Genomic DNA, 9,643 nt, shown 5'->3' with positions numbered 1-9,643 from the left:
TAATGGAGAGAGGGTGTATTTTCACAGAAGCAGTATTTTCCCCCATCCCATCTCCATTTGATGTCGATCAAAACATACCATTGGCCATTTAGTTTAAAAAAATGCAATATGCTTGTGCACATACACAGTTACTTCATGTACAATAAAGGAATGGGGAAGGGGAAAATGAAAGAATAGAGAGAACTATACTGTAGTGTCAGGATGTGGTGGAACCAAATTGCAGGTTTCTAATTCAGAATGTCTTCTTGGTCTGGAGGAACAGAGTTCTGAAGTAAAGTAGCAGGTTCCCTTTTTAGTAGACATCTCCTGTCTGCTGCTGGAATATATCAATTGTATCTTCATCCTCCATTTCCAACTGTGCAGGTGTGTCTGTTTCATTGATTGGCTGCCCATCAAATCGGAATCTGATCTGCCTCATTGACAAACCCTGTGGTTCACAATAGGCTTTCATTAGTTTACTAAGTGGTGTATGCCTCTTAATCTTAAACTGCACCACAGAACCATCCTGCCCCGCCACCTTCAAATTATTATGATCATTGTTCTCTGTATTGACTCCTTCCTTGGGCTTTTCATTGGCCACGGTGAGCACCGGAGTCTCCTCAGCTGCTGCTTCACAAAAGAGGTACCAGGTCCGCACCCAATGAACACACAAGCAGCACCAGGAGGGGAGAGAGAGAATCTTAAGCAGGCTTCATGCCCAGTGTGAGCCCGACATGGGGCTCGAGGACCCTGAGATCATGACCTGAGTCAAAATCAAGAGTCAGACGCTTAACTGATTGAGCCACCCAGGCACCCCAGGATATTCTTTATTAATACTAAAAGCATATATCAGAGAATATGGCTTACATTTGTGGGCATGTGAGCTTCCTAATACTGAACTCCAAAAGTAGGCAGATTTGTCTATCTGGTCAACAGGTAATGCTGCAAAACCAGAGGCTTCACTTGAAGAGACTGGCCCCTTCTCCCATATGACAATACTTGGATGCTCATGGAGGCTGCCAGCTATCAGGAGAATGAAGAAGTGAGTGAGATACAGAAACCCAGTTTCTTCCCTCCAATTCAGCAAATCATTTGCCTTCGCTGGGAGGCATAGGGGAGAGTGAAAGAGATTGTTAGCCTAGTGAAATCTTCTTCACAGAAAAGGAAACATTTCCCATTTCACAAGAGACATATGCTGTTTCATTTACTTTATTTTTTTTTAAAGATTTTATTTATTTACTTGAGAGAGAGAATGAGAGAGAGCACGAGAGGGAAGAGGGTCAGAGGGAAAGGCAGACTCCCCGCTGAGCAGGGAGCCCAATGCGGTACTCGATCCCGGGACTCCAAGATCATGACCTGAGCCGAAGGCAGTCGCTCAACCAACTGAGCCACCCAGGCGCCCTCATTTACTTTAAATTCATTATGTTAAGGGTGCCTGGGTGGCTCAGTCGGTTAAGCATCTGCCTTCAGCTCAGGTCCTGTTCCCAGGGTCTTGGGATCAAACCCTGCATCGGGCTCCCGGCTCAGTGGGGAGCCTGCTTCTCCCTCTGACCCTCTCCCCTCTCATGCTGTTTCTCTCTCTCTCTCTCTCTCTCTCAAATAAATAAAATCTTAAAAAAAAAAAGCATAGTTTGTTGATTTAAAAAAATCTTTAACATGTTTCTGTTTTTAGGACAAAGTATATAAAATATGGACTGAAATTAAACTTCATTATGGCATCACAAGTAAATAAAAACAAACTTGCTTTTAAGTCCTGATAACACGAATTCATGAATTTTTCCCTTAAAAAGTAATGTACTTTATTTTTATAATTTTAGGTGTTTTGTTTCTAAATGCTATAAAAGGTTTTGAGATTTTTAAGCACTTTTCTGTGATTATTGTGTTGTGTATATTGGTGGATTTTATTCCCAATAAATGAGAAAAGCCAAACTACATTTAATAAACTGTAGTTCTCTAGTTCAACATTTTTAAGTGTTAGAGGCATTTTGTTGTATCATATGAAATTTTTATCAGATGAATACAACTGAAGCTCATGGGAAGTTGTAGAGCATAGCAATTAATGAGGAGGGTTCTGGAGACAGAGTGTCCAGATTTGGTTCTGTAGTTCAATGTCTGTATGACTTTGGCCAACTTACTGAACCTTTTTTTTTTTTTTAGCTCTATGCCCTATGTGGGGCTTGAACTCACAACCCCAAGATAAAACCTGGCATGCTCTACTGACTGAGCCAGACAGGCGCCCCCTGTCCTTTTTTTTTTTTAATTAACCTTAGTTTTATTTTGTTTATTTATTTAATGACTTCTTTATAAACAACAGAAATTTATTGTCTCAGTCCTGGAGGCTATAAGTCTGGAATCGAAACATCAGTAGGGTCTGTTCCTTCTTAGGGCTGTGAGGAAGAATCTGTTCCATGCCTCTTTCCTAACTTTTGATAATTTGCTGGCAATCTTTTGCATTCTTTGGCTTGTAGAAGCACCACCCCAATTTCTGCTTTAATCTTCACATGGTGTTCTCCTTGTGTGTCTCTGTCCACATATCCTCTCCCTTTTTTCAGTGAAGTACAGTTGATATGCAATATTGTATTAGTTTTAGGTGTACAACATATTGAGTCAACATTTATATACATTACAAAATGACCACCACAATAAGTCTTCTTACTGTCACCATATGTAATTCTTACAATATTATCCACTATATTCCCTATGCTGTACTTTATATCCCTGCAACTTATTTCATAACTGAAAGTTTGTACTTCTTAATCCCTTCACCTATTTCACCCATCCGCTCCACCCCTTGCCCCTTTGACAACCATGAGTCTGTTCTCTGTATTTATGAATCTGCTTCTGTTCTGTTTTTTTAGATTCCATATACAAGTGAAATCATATGATATTTGTCTTTCTCTGTCTGACTTATTTCACTTAGCATAATACCCTCTAGGTCCATTCATGTTGTCACAAATGGCAAAATTTCATTCTTTTTTTTTTTTTGTATTTGGTAGAAATTTTTTAAAATTTTAACTCCAGCATAATTAACATACAGTGCTATATTACAATACAATACAATATAGTGATTCACGAATTCTATACATTACTCAGAGCTCATCATAGTAAGTGTACTCTTAATTCCCATCACCTATTTCATCCATCCCCCCACTGGCCTCCCCTTTGGCAACCACCAGTTTGTTCTTTATAGTGAAGAGTCTGGTTTTTCTTTTTTCTTTTTGGTCTGTCTCTTTTTTTCCTTGTATATTTGTCTTCTTTCTTAAGTTCCACATATAAGTGAAATTGTATGGTATTTGTCTTTCTCTATTTCACTTAGCATTATACCCAAGATCCATTCACGTTGTTGCAAATCTCCATATTTCATTCTTTTTTAAAGCTGAGTAATATTCCATTGTGTGTAGATACCATATCTTCTTTATCCATTCATCTATTGATGGACACTTAGGTTGCTTCCATATCTTAGCTATTGTAAATAATGCTGCAATGAACATAACTAACCTTAGTTTTACTATTTGTAAAGTGGAGATAACAGTATCTACGGGGCGCCTGGGTGGCTCAGCCGTTAAGCGTCTGCCTTCGGCTCAGGTCATGATCCCAGGGTCCTGGGATCAAGTCCCACATCGGGCTCCCTGCTCAGTGGAAAGCCTGTTTCTCCCTCTCCCACTCCCTCTGCTTGTGTTCCTGCTCTCACTGTCTCTCTCTGTCAAATAAATAAATAAAATCTCTAAAAAAAAAAAAACAGTATCTACTTCCTAAAACCTAAGTGAGACAAAGCATGTAGTATTTAACATGACTCCAGGTTGTATAAATTAAGCAGTCAATAAATGTTAGCATTATTCATATATTTTAGGCATATTAAGTCTGCCAGGGGAAAAAAAAAAAGGAAAGTTACACTAGACAAAGAATAGGGGCTGAATATGCAAAAATGAGTAGCAGGTACAGCTCACTTTAGACAGTAATGTGCTTTTGTGTGCATGTGAGCTCTATACTCTACACTCCTTTTTTTTAAAAAAATTATTTATTTATTTTAGAGTGAGAGAGAGCACAAGTGGGAGGGGCAGAGGGAGAAAGAGAGAATCCCACACAGACTCCACACTCAGCCCAGAGCCTGATGAGGGGCTTGATCCCACAACCTTGAGATCATAACCTGAGCTGAAACCAAGAGTTGGACGCTCAGTGGACTTTGCCACCCAGGTGCCCCTACACCCTTTTTAAAAATAATCTCTACACACAAGTTTGACTCAAACTCAGGACCCTCAGATCAAGAGTCATGTGCTCTTCCAAATGAGTGAGCCAGGCAATCCAATGTGCTGCTTTTTTTTTTTTTAAGATTTTACTTATTTATTAGAGAGAGTGTGCATGAACGCATGAACAGGAGGGAGGGGCAGAGGGAGAGAGAGAAGCAGACCCCCCGCTGAGCAGGGAGCCTGATGCAGGGCTCAATCCTAGGACCCCAAGATCATGACCTGAGCTGAAGGCAGACACTTAACCAACCAAGCCACCCAGGTGCCCCGGCTTTTTTTTTTTTTTTAAGATTTATTTATTTATTTTAGAGAGAGAGGGGTGGAAGGTGGGCAGAGGAAGAGAAAGAATCTCCATCAGACTCCCCACTGAGTGTAGAGCTCAACAGGGGGCATGATCTCACAACCTGAGCCAAAACCAAGAGTCGGAGGCTGAACCAATGGAGCCACCCAGGCACCCCTTTAAAATGTGTCTAAATTGGGACACCTGGCTGGCCCAGTCGAAAGAGCATGCATCTGTTGATTTTGGGGTCGTGACTTTGAGCCCCACACGGGGTGTAGAGATTACTTAAATAAATAAAACTTTAAAATATATATAAATTGATTAAAGTCAACTGAAAGCTGCTCTTTAAAAGGGAACCCTGGTAAATTCTTCTATAACCTAATGGATTTTCTAATGTGTATTATGTAGCTATTCATGTTTAGACTTTCTCCTCACCTCCTTTAACAGTTGGGAAATAACTGTTTTCTAACTCATAGGCCTATCAAATAAAGGCTCGAATTCTAACATTACCTCAAAAATAAAATGCAACAATAATAACTGATTGAAGGAATTGCTGATTTTGATCTCTATTCTTGTTCATTTTTATAACAAACTGCTTATGGAAACACAATATTATTATAAGAGTCTCAATTTCAATAGCTAAGACCTAGCAAAATGTCATAATAGGTACTCAGTGAATAGTTGTTGAATGAATGAATGATTGGATTAATTAGTTAATTAATTCATGAATACATAAAAATGATGACTAAACATAAAAGTGTTCTGGGAAAAAAATAAGACTAACAAGAAAAATTCATAGGTATAAGTAACCATGTCATTTTTCAACTACCTGACTTTCTGGACTAACAACTGAGGTTAGGAACTCTCTATTTTGCCTCCGTATCTACATAATATTGCAGCTCTTTTATTATATTGCAGAATGGTTGTAAGCCAGCACAAAGCTCAAGGTTGTGCCATCTGATAGGCCCACTGCACAACTGTACGCCATTTGTTACTTAGCAACATTTCCCTGCCACCCTCTCTCATCTCCTGTTGGGGAACCTACTCAGAGGAGGCAGAACTTGGCAGGGATGAAAGAAAATCCAGTGACCAATTCTTTATGTCCAGGAATTTTCAGACACTATGGATGAGTCTTGGTTTTGGATGGTGATATTTGTTCTTTTTTTTTTCTAGCTCTTTTTTTTCTTTATTTAAAAATTAGAATCTATATATTAGAAAGTTTACTCCACAATGGAAGATGCAGAACAGAAGCGCGTTTGACTGGAATGGGGTTCAGCAGTTCTAGTGATGCCACACCTTAATTGCTAAAGACACTGCTGTTGAGAAACACCGACACTCCCATTCTCACACTTTGGGTTACAGTTAAGCAATACACAACTTCACACCAGAGACTGAATTTAAACAAGCTGCAACTAACTTTTATGTAGGTCAGCAAGGTGCACGAAAAGGAAAATAAATGAGTACAAAGGAGAAAGGAATCACTTCTTTCTATGTAATTCCTTGGGCGGAAGTATAATGTGAGTGCACAAAGTAAATTCTCCTTCAATGTAATTATAATTCTAAGTGGCTGAAGTGTACACATCAAACCAGCCTATTTGCACAAAACTAAGCTATAAGTACTGTAATACTTTGTTCACATAATTGCTTTCTTTAAAAAAATTAAGCTTTAAAATACGCAATGGAAAATTAATAAAAGTAATAAAGTGAAATGATTAATTCTTTAAATATTGTTTTTCTTAGGAATAGTCTTAAGGAAAACTAAGCTTATAAGCAACAAAAAGGTTATTTTCTTTTTAAGGCTTAGTGCAAGTAATACTAGGTATGAAATAGGTTATAGAAATATCAAAATGAATGGAAAACTTTCACATTTCATTTAGATATGAAACAAACAGTACTGTGACTTCACTATTCAAAGTAGATAAAAATTAACTTGTCATACATAGTTAAACTCATAAGATATTTTAATTTTTAATTACCCAAGGGTAGAAACAATTTATTTTCTTTCATCCACGGTAATGATGATTTTCATTTTTGGTCCACCTTACTTTCATAAGGATTTAATGATTATAAACACTGTGACTGACTTATAAATAAATGTATGGTTTTTAGTATCTGAGAATTTGAAAGTCATTTAAAGAGGACTCTACTTTAAAACTGCATACTTTGGGGACTCCTGGGTGGCTCAGTTGGTTAAGCATCTGCCTTCAGCTCAGGTCATGATCCCAGGGTCCTGGGATTGAGTCCCACATAAGTCCCACTAAGCAGGGAGCCTGCTTCTCCCTCTGCCTGCCACTCCCCCTGCTTGTGCTCTCTCTCTGACAAATAAATAAAATCTTTAAAAAATAAAATAAAAATAAAAATAAATAAATAAAAGTGCATACTTTGTAAAAAAGAAAAAAAATGCGTACTTTGTGATATGACCAGATACCAGAGTACCCATAATTATCTGATGTTTGGCTATACAAAAAGTTACCTACTCTTCTTAACAGTATGATTTCTCCTACTTCAAATTTTTGTAATTCTTTCATTCTATGGACTGAAATTCATTAGTTGAATTTACACTGAGATGTATAAATTCCTAGTTTCATGTATTTTATGTATGGTCCTTTGAAGGGTCCTCATCTTATGCTTTCACATAGTGCTAAGTACATAGCAGACAACAAAATTTTGCTAAGTTGAAAACTACAATTGTGGATTTTGGTTTTCTTCTTTTTAAAGATTTATTTATTTATTTGAGAGAGAGAGCTCGCGCACAAGTAGGAGGGGCAGGGGGAGAGAGAATCTCAAGCAGACTCTGCACTCAGCGCAGAGTCTGACACGGGGCTCAGTCCCAGGACCTTGAGATCACAACCTAAGCTGAAACCAAGAGCTGGATGCTTAACTGACTGAGCTACCCAGGTACCCCTACAATTGTGGATTTTGAATAATACTAAACTGGCTCTGTTAATAATGTGAAGATTAGGTATGTTTACAAATATTTACCTGGGGAGGTTCTCTCCACATTCTCTGAGTACATAGCTAAAAATTCTCTATTTTGACAATTACTCAGCAGAGACTTTCTCAAATAGAGATCTCAATACTGTATTTGTTAAAATAAAGTTTCAACAAGGGACCAAGAAAAAACTCCACAAAAAATGTAACTTTACATTTTTTGAAGATTTTATTTATTTGAGAATGAGAGAGAGAGAGAGAGAGCAAGAGCATGAATTTGACTGTCATGTGGGACAGTGTTTTCAACATCTGATGGTGAGGACCTGAAAGTATTATTGTCCAGCAAAGCATTATCAGGCCATTAATTATGTCAGTGTACAAAGGAGAGTTTTATCTTGTTTATAGACTTTAATTTACTGAATGTATTAAAGGTACACTTTTATTTTATTTTTAAAAGATATCTATTTAGGGGCTCCTGGATGGCTCAGTTGTTAGGCATCTGCCTTCGGCTCGGGTCATGATCCCGGGGTTCTGGGATCAAGCCCCACATCGGGCTCCCTGCTCTGCAGGAAGCCTGTTTCTCCCTCTCCCACTCCCCCTGCTTGTGTTCCCTCTCTCGCTGTGTCTCTGTAAGATAAATAAATAAAATCTTTTTTAAAAAAAGATTTTATTTATTTATTTATTTATTTATTTATTTATTTATTTATTTATTTTAGAGCGACAGAGAGAGCAAATGCGCCTGTGCTCACAAGGAGGGGGAGCAAGAGAGAATTCCAAGCAGACTCTGTGCTGAGCGTGGAGCCTGAGGCAGGGCTCAGTTTTGCGACCCTGAGATCATGACCTAAGCTGAAATCAAGAGTCAGACACCCAACCACCTGAGCCACGCAGGCACCCCTTAAAGTTATGCTTTTAAACAATAACTTTCTTCATTTCAAATTCTCCATTACTTTAGAATCTTGGCTCTCTAGCAGATAAAGTCTATCTAGGTTGGTACTTCAATCAAATTCATGTTTTTTGCAAAATTCCTCTTTTTTCAGATTTTTAAGAATCCTGAGATTTAAGGAAATAAAGGAAAAATTTCTAAAAATGTCCATGTACACTTAAAGTATTGTAACTGTATGTATTAAATCTGTAAAAAAAAAATGGGGGTGCCTGGGTGGCTCAGTTGGTTGAGCATCCAACTCTTGATTTCAACTCATGTCATGATCTTAGGGTCGTGAAATTGAGCCCTGAGTTGGGCTCCTCACTCAGCACACAGTTTGCTTGGAATTCTCTTTCTCCTTCCTCCTCTGTTCCCACTCTTTAAAAAAATAAAAAAATAAATCTATAGAAAAACTGATGGTTAGGAATCTTGCAACCAAGATGTAATAGCTTTATTTTACAAAAGAGTACTGAAACAACAATAAACCATAACAAATCTTGTAACTTTGACTCACAAATTATAGTTTGATATAATTCTAAGTTAATAAATGGCATCAAATTATGTAGATTATTCATCAGGTTCATCCTCTGGTTTCTTCCAACATCTATCAGAACTGCTGAAGAGCAGGCTGAGTCTTAAAGGGATGATCCTTTAAGCACCTCTGAATTCCTGTAACTAAAAGACCCAGGCATCCCTTCTGTAGGACATTGCAAGGAAATGTCTTTTCTTGGGGCACCTGGGTGGCTCAGTCGGTTAAGTGTCTACTTTCTGCTCAGGTCATGATCCCAGGGTCCTGGAATCGAGCCCCACATTGGACTCCCTGCTCAGCAGGGAGTCTGCTTGTCCCTCTCCCTCTGCCCCTCCTTGCTGCTCATGCTCTCTCTTTCTCTCAAATAAATAAAATCTTAAAAAAAGGGGGGGGGGAATGTCTTTCCTTGGATATTTCTGTGTTCCCAAATAACTTAAAACAAATTACAGAGGACCTGTAGAATCCAGATGTTTAGAGAGGTATGAAAAGATAGAGTCATGGGTGCCAAAAATGAACTTTTAAAAACTATTCAGTCAGGGATTCTTTGGTTACAAGTAAAAGAAAGCTATCCAAATTAACTCAAGTAAAAAGGAGGTAATTAGAAGTTCCAGAGAGGAGGGGCTCCTGGGTGGCTCAGTGGGTTGAGCTTCTGATTCTTGGTTTCAGCTCTGGTCATGATCTCAGGGTCATGGGATTGAGTCAAGCATTGGGCTCCACACTCGGTGCAGAGTCGGCTTGAGATTCTATCCTTCTCCCTC

General features: G+C 38.4%; 1 pseudogene; it reads right to left on the bottom strand.

The window, feature by feature from the left end:
- Positions 1-292: 292 nt before the first annotated feature.
- On the bottom strand, positions 293-7,519 carry LOC114209936 (small ubiquitin-related modifier 2 pseudogene; annotated as a pseudogene).
- Between the last annotated feature and the right edge of the window lie 2,124 nt (positions 7,520-9,643).

The sequence above is a fragment of the Eumetopias jubatus genome, unplaced genomic scaffold, assembly GCF_037043125.1.
Source record: "Eumetopias jubatus isolate StellerSeaLion01/CBP00866 unplaced genomic scaffold, mEumJub1_p1.0 scaffold_6, whole genome shotgun sequence".
In the NCBI taxonomy this organism is placed as follows: domain Eukaryota; kingdom Metazoa; phylum Chordata; class Mammalia; order Carnivora; family Otariidae; genus Eumetopias; species Eumetopias jubatus.
The sequence above is the reverse complement of the archived record's forward strand: the minus strand, read 5'-3'. Positions and strand labels throughout refer to the sequence as shown.